Source organism: Lissotriton helveticus, chromosome 6 (assembly GCF_964261635.1).
Source record: "Lissotriton helveticus chromosome 6, aLisHel1.1, whole genome shotgun sequence".
NCBI classification, from domain to species: Eukaryota; Metazoa; Chordata; class Amphibia; order Caudata; family Salamandridae; genus Lissotriton; species Lissotriton helveticus.
In genome coordinates, this window is record NC_136067.1 from 448,956,589 (window position 1) to 448,971,819 (window position 15,231).

Genomic DNA, 15,231 nt, shown 5'->3' on the forward strand with positions numbered 1-15,231 from the left:
CATAAATGCTAAAGATGGAAAGGGCAGCCAGGCATGAGAGATTTAAAAAAAATGCGCGGGGTCCGTGTTTATTAAAGAAAACAGGGCACGCACCCCCGGCTGTGGGCTGAGATGGCACAGTGTGCGGTGTCAGAAAGCATCAATTAAAACAAAAAACGAGCACTCCATGTCACATACCCTAATGCCAGTGAAATAGATCGCGGGGTTCAAGCTCCTGCTGCGCACATCTGTGCATACCCTGTAGAACACAGCATGAGTTACCAGGGGAGGCGACTCAGCCTTTCATCCATTCGAGGTCGATAATAGGAGTACCGTTCAGCTGAATAGTGCTACCTATATTCCTACATACATTACTTACAGCGCCTAGACGCAGGTCCGCATGGGTTTGTGCTGTACTGATGACGGACGTAAGCATGCTCGTTTGATTTGAAAATGTGATGTTTCCAGCATGGGAGAAAGAGTTTGTCATTAAAAAAAAGTCTAAGGGTTCCTGCTCGGGCGGCTGTTCATGCGCGCACACAGAGCTGAAGGGAAAAAAAACACAGCAGTGCACATGCTCCCAGCACCATCTGCCTTCAATTACTGGCACCTGGAACAGCTGGTAATTGAGGATTTATGTATTCTTCTGCGCGTGTCCGAACACAATATGCAGGCCACTGATTCGCTATGCCTGTGTGCACGTGAGGAGGACGCGCGCCCGACAAACGCACTGCTCTATGGTGAACGCGCGCACACCATCTGGAATGCATTACACGGCCACCCTGACAGCTCCTAATTAAAATTAATGCACTGCCGAGCACGTAACCGCAGAGAAAATGCCCAAAATGGCGCCCGACAATTACATCTGCTCAATCGCATCAAGACTACTAACAATACATCACCGCGAGGACCAATCACAATTCAGATAATAAAAAAAAACTCGCGCACTAAGGAATGTGTCTTTCCCGAGCCCTAATGAAACTTTTTTTTTTTTCTTTAATAATAGGATCTCGGAGCTCCGCCCGAGCCCTAAAAATGTGCATCTCTAGCAGACATGCTGCTGACGCTAATTTTTTTTTCACTATTTTGAGGTTCAGCAGCTACCCCACTATCTGTTTGGGCAGTATGTAGTGCCTCGACTGCAGAGGTAATCTGCACTAAACCCTTTGAGACCTCCCAACTAAACTGGCCTATATCCACTTGGAGATTGACTTTCCATCTCAATATGGTTGAAGCGCCACGTGTCAATCTCCCAATGGAATGGGTTAACCTATCCATCCGTGCTGCAGTGCTTTTCTCTTTAAGCCTCTGATTGGCGTTATCCTCTGCTAGATGTAGAGATCATTTCTCAAGCGCATGCTGAGGCTGCCCATTTTAGTGTCCATCTTTTCTTGGTTTCCCACCAATTGATTGACCACATTATTGAGGCCAAATGAAATGCATTGCTGTATGTGTTGCAGTTTTTTGTTAACAATTTTTATCTGCTTATATTGCACATGCTGAACTTCCATAGCTCACAACCGGTTAATTGCATCTATATTTTCTGCCAACGATGCTTGTTTGCCATGAGATGCCAAGTCTGAGCATGCAATGTGATACAGTGAGGTCATGGCCTCAAAACTGGACATCACCCTCATCCAATGATGGTGGCTGTGGGGAGAAAAACGCACTGCTACACTGGCCATTAGGTGAGAATGGCTGACTGTCTGTTTCAATCGGATCTTCCATTACCATGTGTGAGTCTTCCTGTCCCTCCACATTTCTGCCATCATTGTCTTCTTCAAGTGTATCTGTTTAAGGTGGAAAACAAGTTTATTTGGGCGTTTGTCCATAAAACATTCTAAACAATACATAACAATAGTTACAGTATATAATTAACTTCAAACCTATCAGGCCCACCCATTTTCCCACTCCCTACTGTAATCCATCATTAAAACTCTAGTTAACAGAACTTAAAAAACAAGCAATTTTCACTGCCACATATAAATGATGCATTTCTCACAGGAACTCTACAGCCTTCATCCTTTGTACTGTTCTGTATTTAATGAATAAGGGCCTTCAGAACGTAATCCAATTCAAAAGATAAAAAACACAGTCCATAAATATATGCACAAAAGAGTATTTTACATTTAGGGTTGCAGGGATAAAAGGCCATTATTTTCCTGGGCCCTAGCCCAACAGGAGCAGGATGAGTAGATTGGATTGCATTCCACTATTACCCTTAAACATTTCATCCCAGAGGTCGGGATCGGATACCTGCATCAGGTAGGGGAAAACTCTATCCAGACCTAGAGAGGGTATTGAGAAACTGATCGAAGTTTTCTGACTCAGGTAGGCCTGTTGAAGAATCTTGGCCAGCTTTGCTGCAGGCTCTTTCAATACTTGTTTACCTGGAAAAGAGGACCAGGATATGATTGTACCACAATCAAAATGGAGGTTTTTAATACTTCTACATCTATTCCTTACTTCCCTGGCCCACCTTCTTTCACTGCCTTGGATTTCATCCCACATAAAAATGATGGACGGAATGTTGAACATTGTCAAACATTCCCCCCCAGTCACAGATCTGGGTTTAATCCATCGTTATTTTGCTTGCCACGTCATTCCAGTTTGGACTCAGCCATATGCAAAGGACCCTGGCCCGAACTGGCCCGGAAAACAAGCATCCTGGGACCGGTTTCAGGGCATCACCCCTCATCAGCCAGGCTTGCTTGAAACCGGTGGCCAATACGTAGACCTGGAGTTCTGAATTTTAAGAGTTTTTAAAAAAAAACTAGTGCCTAAGAGATCAAGATGCCAACTGAGGGCATCTAGTCACGGGAGATAGGGTCAAAGTAAAAAAAAATGTCAGACCGTGATGAAGAGCGGATCACATACAAGAAGTGGATTGGATCACTTGACACTTACCTTCGGACTTTCAAGATTTTTAAGGAAATGTTCTGGGAAGGTAACGTTCAGCAGGGCAAAGCTGCAGGCGATGTCCAAGGTAGCAGGATTTGCATCAGGGAGATGGTGGACGAAGAAATGGTGAAGATTTCTACATTCGGACTTAGTCACTTTTATGGAAGTTAAAAATCTCCAGCAAGACAAGGCAGGAGGCTGCAGTTGATGAGATTTCCAGGAGGCCAGATACCACTTTGCCAAGGACTGCTGAAGAGGATATGCTGCTATGGAAAACTACCATGTGGTACAAAAGGGGGTGGTGATGGACGGAGCATCTGAACCAATCAAACACTCACACCCAGTCAACAGATCTGGGTTTAATCCATCACCGTTCTTTAGCCCACTCTGCCACCCCAGTTCAGACATGGCCATATGCAAATCAGTCTGACCCTGTGCCTCATGGGAACAGTCCAGCCCGAACTGCCAAGCCATGCTTCCCTGGACCGGAAACAAGCTTCCGAGGACCGGTTTCTGCATTTCAGCCGTCTTCAGCCCGGCTTGCTTGAATCCAGTGGCAAAGTGAGCAAGGGACTCACGTCTGAGCATACCCTGCCAACTTATAGCGAACAAAGTGGTACAAAAGGGGGTGGTGATGGACGGAGCATCTGAACCAATCAAATACTCACACCCAGTCAACAGATCTGGGTTTAATCCATCACCGTTCTTTAGCCCACTCTGCCACCCCAGTTCAGACATGGCCATATGCAAATCAGTCTGACCCTGTGCCTCATGGGAACAGTAGCAGGAGCAGCTGCTAAGTCCGGCCGACTGGAGATGCACCTTGGATGAACAGACAAGCAGGTTGGTCATGATTTATATCTAGAAATTTACAGTTCTTCCAGTTCACAGTCTCCACTGTCGTTTTATGGTTCAGATTCACTTTACTATAAAAAAAAGCTTTTTTTTACTTGCCTGTAACTTTTGACTGATTTGCACACAAATTGGCTTTTTAGTAGATTGCTCGGATATGCTTCAGAATGGCAAGTTTTCTGAAGACCCTTGCAGGAGGAAAAAAGTTAAGGGGGTGAAAAAAGAAGTGTTTTATCTCCCATAGGAAATTTTACTCATTTCTAAAGCCAAATGGTTGATCAGCATTTACACCGAACTTGGCATTAAAATAGAACATTACTCAGAAAAAGAGCTTTCATCAGTTTTATGTAAATACATTCAGCAGTTTTTGACATATTACCATTTTAAAAGTTTCAACAGGGTAACACTTTTATATATCTCTGTCATTTTAATTCGTAGGTCATGACCCGTGACTCTTATCAAGCACTGGGTTGAGTGGGGTGGAAACTCTGCTCAGGCAACAGCCAAACTCCCTCTCAGGGCGAACCACTAAAGTCACTAAATTAACTGTGTTTAACCCTCTGGTGGTATAGCACTAAATCAGTCAGGCTTAACTTAGAGGCATTGTGTAAAGTATTTATGCAGCACACAAACTGTAATAAAGTGAAAACACAACACAGGAAAAAGTTCTCACCACTTTAGAAAACGAAAGTGAATTTTAATAAATGATTTCAAACTAAAATGACAAAAAAATGTAAACAGTAGAACCAGACTTATGAGTTTTTAATTTTAAGGTAAAAACTAGCGGATAAAAGATCAAATCAAAGTGCCAACTGTGGATATCTAGACATGTGAGATTGGATCAAAGTCTAAAAATTTGGGTGACCATGATGGAGCGCGTGTTGGATACACGAAGTGGATTGGGGCCGGTCTGCACTTACCTTCAAACTTAGAGGAAATGTAGTTGAAAAGTGTCTGAGAAGGAAAAGTTCAGCAGGGCAAGGCTGTAGATGGTGTCCGAGGAGGAGGAGTCATCGTAGGGTGATGTTGCAGTGAAGATTTCTATGTATGGACTTAGCCTCTTTTTTGGAAGTCAGAAATCTCCAGCAGGCGAAGCTGTAGGGTGCATCCGATGAGGGCTCCACAAGGCCGGATACCCCTTTAGCGAAGTGCTCCTGAAAAGGATTTGTTGCTGGGGAGAAGAGCATAGCAGAAGCTGCCACAAAGTCAGGCCGACCGGTAGTGCACCCTGGGCGGATTTACAAGCAAGTAGGTCCCTGTCTCCTCTCGGATTTCAGAGGAGTTTTTAGTCAAAACTTTTCTAAGTGCCAGGTTTTGGATTGTTCCTATCAGGGCACCTTTAGCACCACTACCAAGGGTCCAGCACTGGAGGGGCTCCACTTGTGGGGTTAGAACTTACTCAGTCTGTGTCGACGTGGGAGTTCAAGATGGTGGGAGACTGTTATGTCTCTTTGACATGTCTTTCTTGCCAGACAGACCTATTAAAGATAAAGCTGGGAAGATAATCATGGGTAGCAAATGTCAACAATGAAGATGGGTGGAGCACTTTGAAGAACTGCTGAACCAGCCCATGCTGCAGACTCTACCAGACATACAGCCAGCTGAAAATGACTTGCCAGTCAACTGCAGCAGACCAACCACGGAAGAAACAAGGCAAGCCATTAAACATCTGAGAAATGGTAAGGCAGCAGGACCTGACAACGTTCCTGCAGAGGTACTGAAGGCAGACATTGAAGCATCAGTAGACTTGTTCTACCACATGTTTGGAAGGATCTGGGAAGAGGAAAAGGTGCCATTAGACTGAAAAACGGGATATCTCATCAAGAATACAAAGAAAGATGACCGGAGTAACTGTGCAATTACATAGGGATAACTCTTCTATCAATCCCAGGCAAAGTGTTCAATAGAGTTACCCTGAAAAGAATGAAGGAACAAATTTACATTCAGTCGTGAAACAAGCAAGCTGGCTTCCACAAATATAGATCCTGCACAGACCAGATTGCAACACTACACATTATCTTTGAGAAGTGGATGGAATGGAACTCCCCCTCTATCTCAACTTCATTGGCTAAAAATCACTAAACAGCGTGTTGAGAGAGACCCTTTGGAAAATCCTCCACCATTACGGTGTGCCAGATAAACTTATAAGAATCCTCAGGAACTCTTATGAGGTAATGACCTGCAAAATACTTAATGGAGGACAACTCATGGATGCCTTACAATTGAGGACCGGAGTCTGCCAGAGTTGTTTGCTGTCATCTCTTCTCTTTCTGCTTGTCATAGACTGGATCATTAAGACATCCACAGCAAGGAAAAGTAATGGTATCCATTGGACTCCTTGCACGCAGGCCAATGATCTGGACTTTGCATATGACCTAGCCTTACTCTACAATACCAATCTGCAGTTACAAAAGATTACCAACAGCCACGTCAGCACAACAAAGCCTCAACATCCACGGGGGAAAAACCAATATCCTGAAGGCTAACATGGCCAGCACAACTGCAGTCACTCTTGCACTGGACTAGGTTGAGACTTTCACCTACCTGGGCAGTGTCATAGACAAGCAGGGTTGCACAGACACCAATGTCAGGGCAAGAATCAGCAAAATAAGGGCAGCCTTCTTTCGGCTAAAAATCTAGAGCTCTAAGGACCTAAAGCTGCAAACCAAGATCAGGAGTTTTAATACCAATGTAAAATCAATCCTTCTGTGTGGAGCAGGAACTTGGAGGACACCAGTGACCGCCTCCAACAAAGTCCAGACCTTCATCAACACCTATCCCCCCGAATCCGCTGGTCAAACACCATTAGCAGCTAAGACCTATGGCAGTAGACTTTCAAACTGAAAGTTTGAAGAAATCATGAAAATGTGCTATTGCTGGATAGGTTAGACCCCCGCAAGCCCTGCACCTGAAACCCTCAAAGGAAAAGGAAATGAGGAAGGTCAAGAAACACTTGGTGCTGAGGCTTCGAGGCTGGCTGCAAGGAGATGGGTTACACTTGGAGTCAGATTATAAGAAAAGCCAAGGTCAGAGACGGCTGGAGAGTCCTGGATGATGGCCTATACCCCAGGAGGGGTAGTAGGCATAAGTAAGTAATGTCCCTGTGACTCTGAACAGGAAGCCAACAAACTGACCCTTGAAGTCACTCTGATAGTCCTAGGTTCAGGTTAAGAAGCAGGGTTCAAACAGCAGGGCAGGCCTCAGATAGTTGAAATCAGACTCCAATCAGAAAAGCAGTCCTTCCAGGTGCAGCAAAGTGTGCACAATGAGAGAGCCACATAGATTTAAGTGACAATAGTACCAACTGCTCAATAATAGAGATGCACTAGTTAAATGACTTGATCAGCTCCATTAACAATGCCACCTAATCTCCCCATTGATAATAATAAAAATTTGGTCGACCACTAGGTTGGTTGCATGATTAATAATGCTGCCAATTCTTATAACCCTTGGTCAAATGAGAAAATTAACTTGATGTCCTAAAAACCAACATGGGTATCATCAAACACAACCAAATGAGGTTAAACTGTAGATATGTATATGTATGTAAATTTGGATATGAATATACTCAATAATGATGATGCATTGAAAGAGTTTTCTTAAACTAAGGTTTAGAATTTATATTATTTTGTTCAAATGAAACGGGTGATATATTGTGATGATTTTTTGTATTCAATATGTTTTAGAATAAATAGTAATTACCTTTGTTCTATAATATAATAGGGGTCAACTATAATTCTTAACAGTCCTGAAGATGGTCTCGTATATGAAAAAGTAGAGACCGAAGCGTCGACCTACGCTTTTTCTTCTGAAATTTGTTTTAATCTGTATCAAGAGGAAAGTTGTTAACAATTGTTACAGTGAAGGCTTCAAATTTATATCATTACCTTCTTGTCACATTGTTTGTATTCTTTTTAAAAAAATAGTACCCTGATTTGATTTATCAAGATAAAAAGTGAATATTTTTCTATATACACCCGTCTTTGTTCCATTTTTTCTACATGCATTTGCACTTATGATTCATAACTTCCGTGATAATCAATGTTTTCTTCATGATTTCTTCATGAGTAGGGAGTTCGAAAGTCTACTGCCATAGGTCTTAGCTGCTAATGGTGTTTGACCAGCGGATTTGGGGGATTTTCCTCAGATGGGTGTTGAGAACTGACTGACTTTCTCACTCTCAGTGACTGACTGACTCTCTCACTCTCACTGACTGACTCTCTCACTCTCACTGACTGACTCTCTCACTCTCACTGACTGACAGACTCACTCTCACTGACTGACTGACTCTCTCACTGATTGACTCTCACTGACTGACTCTCACTCACTCTCACTGACTGACTCTCACTGACTGACTGACTCTCTCACTCTCACAGACTAACTGACTGACTCCCTCACTGACTGACTGACTCTCTCTCTCTCACTGACTGACTGACTCTCTCACCGACTGACTGGCTCTCTCTCTCACACTGACTGACTGACTCTCACTCTCACTGACTGACTGGCACTCTCACTCTTACTGACTCACTGACTGACTGACTCACTCTGACTGACTCACTCACTCTCACTGACTGACTCACTCACTCTCACTGACTGACTCACTCACTCTCACTGACTGACTCTCACTGAATGACTGACTGACTCTCTTACTCTCACTGACTGACTGACTGACTCTCACTCTCACTGACTGACTGGCACTCTCCCTCTCACTGACTCACTGACTGACTCACTCTCACTGACTGACTCTCTCACTCTCACTGACTGACTCTCACTGATTGACTGACTCTCTCACTCTCTCTCACTGACTGACTCTCTCACTCTCACAGACTAACGGGCTGACTCCCTCACTGACTGACTGACTCTCTCTTATTGACTGACTGACTCTCTCACTGGCTGACTGACTCTCTCACTCCCAATGACTGACTCACTCTCTCACTGACTGACTGATCACTCTCACTGACTGACTCTCACTCTCTCTCACTGACTGACTGACTGACTCGCTCACTCTCACTGACTGACTGACACTCTCACTGACTGACTCTCACTGGCTGACTGACTCTCTCACTCTCAATGACTGACTTTCTCACTCTCTTTCACTGACTGACTGACTCTCTCTCTCACTCTCACTAACTGACTGACTGCCTCTCTCACTCTCACTGACTTACTGACTCTCTCATTGACTGACGGACTCTCTCACTCACTGACTGACTCTCTCTCACTGATTGATTGACTGACTCTCTCTCACTGACTGGCTCTTTTACTCTCACTGACTTACTCTCACTGACTGACCGACCCGCTCACTCTCACTGACTGACTGACTCTCTCACTGACTGACTCTCACTGACTGACTGACTGACGGACTCTCACTCTCACTGACTGACTGACTCTCACTCTCACTGACTGATTGACTCTCTCATAGACTCACTAACTCTCACTCTCTCTCACTGACTGACTCTGTCACTCTCATTGACTGACTGACTCTCACTCTAAATAACTGACTGACTGACTCTCTCACTCTCACTGACTGACTCGCTCTCACTGACTGACTCTTTCACTCTCTCACTGACTGCCTGACACTGTCACTAACTAACTAACTGATGGACTCTCTCACTCTCACTGACTGACTGCCTGACTCTCTCTCTCACTGACTGACTAACTGACTGCCTCTCTCACTGACTGACTAACTGACTGCCTGACTCTCTCACTCTCACTGATTCACTGACTCACTCTCACTGACTGACTGACTGACTCTCTCACTCTCACTGGCTGACTGACTCTCACTCTCCGACTAACTAACTGACTGACTCTCTCACTCTCACTCACTGACTCTCTCTCTCTCTGACTGACTCTGACACGCTCTCACTGACTTACTGACTCTCACTCACTGGCTGCCACTCTCACGCTCACTGACTTTCACTCTCTCACTGACTGACTCTCTTACTCTCACTAACTGACTGACTGACTCTCTCACTCTCACTGACTGACTGACTTTCTTACTCTCACTGACTGAGTGACTGACTCTCACTCTCACTGACTGACTCTCTCACTCTCACTAACTGACTGACTCTCTCACTCTCACTGACTGACTGATTCTCTCTCACTGACTGACTGACTGACTCTCTCACTCTCACTGACTGACTCTCTCACCGACTGACTCACTCTCTCTCCCTCACTCACTGACTGACTCTCTCTCACTCACTGACTGACTGACTCTCTCACTGTCTCTCACTGACTGACTGACTCTCTCACTCTCACTGACTGACTCTCTCACTCTCATTAACTGACTGACTGACTCTCCCACTCTCACTGACTGACTGACTCTCACTCTCTCACTCACTGACTCTCCCACTCTCACTGACTAACTGACTCTCACTCTCACTGACTCCTTCACTCTCACTGACTGACTGACTCCCACACTCTCACTGACTGACTCTCACTGACTCACTCTCTCACTCTCACTGACTGACTCTCTCACTCTCCCTCACTGACTCTCACTCTCTCTCACTGACTGACTAACTTTCTCACTCTCACTGGCTGACTGACTCTCTCACTCTCACTGGCTGACTCACTCTCTCTCTCACTCACTGACTGACTCTCTCTCACTCACTGACTGACTATCTCACTGACTGACTGACTCTCTCACTCTCTCACTGACTGACTAACTGACTCTCTCACTCTCACTGACTGACTCTTTCACTCTCATTAACTGACTGACTGACTCTCTCACTCTCACTGACTGACTGACTCTCTCACTCTCTCTCACTCACTGACTCTCTCACTGACTAACTGACTCTCACTCTCACTGACTCTCTCACTCTCACTGACTGACTGACTCCCACACTCTCACTGACTGACTCTCACTGACTCACTCTCTCACTCTCACTGACTGACTCTCTCCCTCTCCCTTACTGACTCTCACTCTCTCTCACTGACTGACTAACTTTCTCACTCTCATTGACTGACTGACTCTCTCACTAACGGACAAACTGACTTTCACTCTCACTGACTGACTCTCTCACTCTTACTGACTCGCTCCCTCTCTCTCACTGACTGACTGGGTCACTCTCACTACCTGACTAACTGACTCTCTCACTCTCACTAACTGACTGACCGACTCTCTCACTCTTACTGACTCGCTCCCTCTCTCTCACTGACTGACTGGGTCACTCTCACTACCTGACTAACTGACTCTCTCACTAACTGACTGACCGACTCTCTCCTTCTCACTGACTGACTGCCTCTCTCACTCTCTCACTCACTGACTGACTCTCTCTCACTGATTGACTAACTGACTCTCTCACTCTCTCTCACTGACTGACTCTCACTCTCACTGACTGACTCTCTCACTAACTGACTGACTCTCTCACTGACTGACTCTCTCACTGACTGACTGACTGACTGACTGACTAACTCTCACTCTCACTGAATCCCTAACTCTCACTCTCACTAACTGACTGACTTACTCTCTCACTGACTGACTGAATGACTCTCATTCTCACTGACTGACTCTCTCACTGACTGACTGACACTCTCACTAACTGACTAAATGACTGACTCTCTCGCTCTCACGGACTGACTGACTCTCACTCTCACTGACTGACTGACTGACTCTCTGACACTGACTGACTGACTCTCTCACTCACTGACTAACGGACTGACTCTCACTCTCACTGACTGACTGACTGACTCTCTCACTTTCACTGACTGACTGACTCTCTCACTGGCTGACTGACTCTCTCACTCTCACTCACTGACTCTCTCTCACAGACTGGCTCTCACACTCTCTCACTGACTGACTGACTCCCTCACTCTCACTGACTAACTCTCTCTCTCTCACTGACTGTCACAGACTGACTAACTCTCTCACTCTCACTGACTGACTGATTGACTCTCTCATTAACTGACTGACTGACTCTCTCACTTTCTCTCACTGACTGACTGACTCTCTCATGCTCTCTCACTGACTGACTGACTGACTCTCTCACTCTCACTGACTGACTGACTCTCTCACTCTCACTAACTGACTGACTCTCACTGACTGACTCTCACTGGCTGACTGACTCTCTCACTCTCAATGACTGACTTTCTCACTCTCTTTCACTGACTGACTGACTCTCTCTCTCACTCTCACTAACTGACTGACTGCCTCTCTCACTCTCACTGACTTACTGACTCTCTCATTGACTGACGGACTCTCTCACTCACTGACTGACTCTCTCTCACTGATTGATTGACTGACTCTCTCTCACTGACTGGCTCTTTTACTCTCACTGACTTACTCTCACTGACTGACCGACCCGCTCACTCTCACTGACTGACTGACTCTCTCACTGACTGACTCTCACTGACTGACTGACTGACGGACTCTCACTCTCACTGACTGACTGACTCTCACTCTCACTGACTGATTGACTCTCTCACTGACTCACTAACTCTCACTCTCTCTCACTGACTGACTCTGTCACTCTCATTGACTGACTGACTCTCACTCTAAATAACTGACTGACTGACTCTCTCACTCTCACTGACTGACTCACTCTCACTGACTGACTCTTTCACTCTCTCACTGACTGCCTGACACTGTCACTAACTAACTAACTGATGGACTCTCTCACTCTCACTGACTGACTGCCTGACTCTCTCTCTCACTGACTGACTAACTGACTGCCTCTCTCACTGACTGACTAACTGACTGCCTGACTCTCTCACTCTCACTGATTCACTGACTCACTCTCACTGACTGACTGACTGACTCTCTCACTCTCACTGGCTGACTGACTCTCACTCTCCGACTAACTAACTGACTGACTCTCTCACTCTCACTCACTGACTCTCTCTCTCTCTGACTGACTCTGACACGCTCTCACTGACTTACTGACTCTCACTCACTGGCTGCCACTCTCACGCTCACTGACTTTCACTCTCTCACTGACTGACTCTCTTACTCTCACTAACTGACTGACTGACTCTCTCACTCTCACTGACTGACTGACTTTCTTACTCTCACTGACTGAGTGACTGACTCTCACTCTCACTGACTGACTCTCTCAATCTCACTAACTAACTGACTCTCTCACTCTCACTGACTGACTGATTCTCTCTCACTGACTGACTGACTGACTCTCTCACTCTCACTGACTGACTCTCTCACCGACTGACTCACTCTCTCTCCCTCACTCACTGACTGACTCTCTCTCACTCACTGACTGACTGACTCTCTCACTGTCTCTCACTGACTGACTGACTCTCTCACTCTCACTGACTGACTCTCTCACTCTCATTAACTGACTGACTGACTCTCCCACTCTCACTGACTGACTGACTCTCACTCTCTCACTCACTGACTCTCCCACTCTCACTGACTAACTGACTCTCACTCTCACTGACTCCTTCACTCTCACTGACTGACTGACTCCCACACTCTCACTGACTGACTCTCACTGACTCACTCTCTCACTCTCACTGACTGACTCTCTCACTCTCCCTCACTGACTCTCACTCTCTCTCACTGACTGACTAACTTTCTCACTCTCACTGGCTGACTGACTCTCTCACTCTCACTGGCTGACTCACTCTCTCTCTCACTCACTGACTGACTCTCTCTCACTCACTGACTGACTATCTCACTGACTGACTGACTCTCTCACTCTCTCACTGACTGACTAACTGACTCTCTCACTCTCACTGACTGACTCTTTCACTCTCATTAACTGACTGACTGACTCTCTCACTCTCACTGACTGACTGACTCTCTCACTCTCTCTCACTCACTGACTCTCTCACTGACTAACTGACTCTCACTCTCACTGACTCTCTCACTCTCACTGACTGACTGACTCCCACACTCTCACTGACTGACTCTCACCGACTCACTCTCTCACTCTCACTGACTGACTCTCTCCTTCTCCCTTACTGACTCTCACTCTCTCTCACTGACTGACTAACTTTCTCACTCTCATTGACTGACTGACTCTCTCACTAACGGACAAACTGACTTTCACTCTCACTGACTGACTCTCTCACTCTTACTGACTCGCTCCCTCTCTCTCACTGACTGACTGGGTCACTCTCACTACCTGACTAACTGACTCTCTCACTCTCACTAACTGACTGACCGACTCTCTCACTCTTACTGACTCGCTCCCTCTCTCTCACTGACTGACTGGGTCACTCTCACTACCTGACTAACTGACTCTCTCACTCTCACTAACTGACTGACCGACTCTCTCCTTCTCACTGACTGACTGCCTCTCTCACTCTCTCACTCACTGACTGACTCTCTCTCACTGATTGACTAACTGACTCTCTCACTCTCTCTCACTGACTGACTCTCACTCTCACTGACTGACTCTCTCACTAACTGACTGACTCTCTCACTGACTGACTCTCTCACTGACTGACTGACTGACTGACTGACTAACTCTCACTCTCACTGAATCCCTAACACTCACTCTCACTAACTGACTGACTTACTCTCTCACTGACTGACTGAATGACTCTCATTCTCACTGACTGACTCTCTCACTGACTGACTGACACTCTCACTAACTGACTAAATGACTGACTCTCTCGCTCTCACGGACTGACTGACTCTCACTCTCACTGACTGACTGACTGACTCTCTGACACTGACTGACTGACTCTCTCACTCACTGACTAACGGACTGACTCTCACTCTCACTGACTGACTGACTGACTCTCTCACTTTCACTGACTGACTGACTCTCTCACTGGCTGACTGACTCTCTCACTCTCACTCACTGACTCTCTCTCACAGACTGGCTCTCACACTCTCTCACTGACTGACTGACTCCCTCACTCTCACCGACTAACTCTCTCTCTCTCACTGACTGTCACAGACTGACTAACTCTCTCACTCTCACTGACTGACTGATTGACTCTCTCACTAACTGACTGACTGACTCTCTCACTTTCTCTCACTGACTGACTGACTCTCTCATGCTCTCTCACTGACTGACTGACTGACTCTCTCACTCTCACTGACTGACTGACTCTCTCACTCTCACTAACTGACTGACTCTCACTGACTGACTGACTCTCTCACTCTCACTAACTGACTGACTTTCTCAGTCTCACTGACTGACTCTCTCACTCTCTCTCTCACTCATAGACTGACTCTCTTTTACTGACTGACTCTCACTGTCTGACTCACACTCTCTCTCACTGACTGACTCTCTAACTCTCACTGACTAAATGACTCTCACTGACTGACTAACTGACTCTCACTCTCACTGACTGACTCTCACTAACTGACTGACTCTCACACTCACAGACTGACTCTCACTCACTGACTCTCTCACTCTCACTAATTGACTCTCTCACTCTCACTGAGTGACTCACTCACTCTCTTTCACTTACTGACTGACTCTCACTCTCTCTCACTGACTGACTGACTCTCTCACTCTCACTGTCTGACTGACTCTCACTAACTGACTAATTGACTCTCTCACTCTCACTGACTGACTCTCTTGCTCTCAC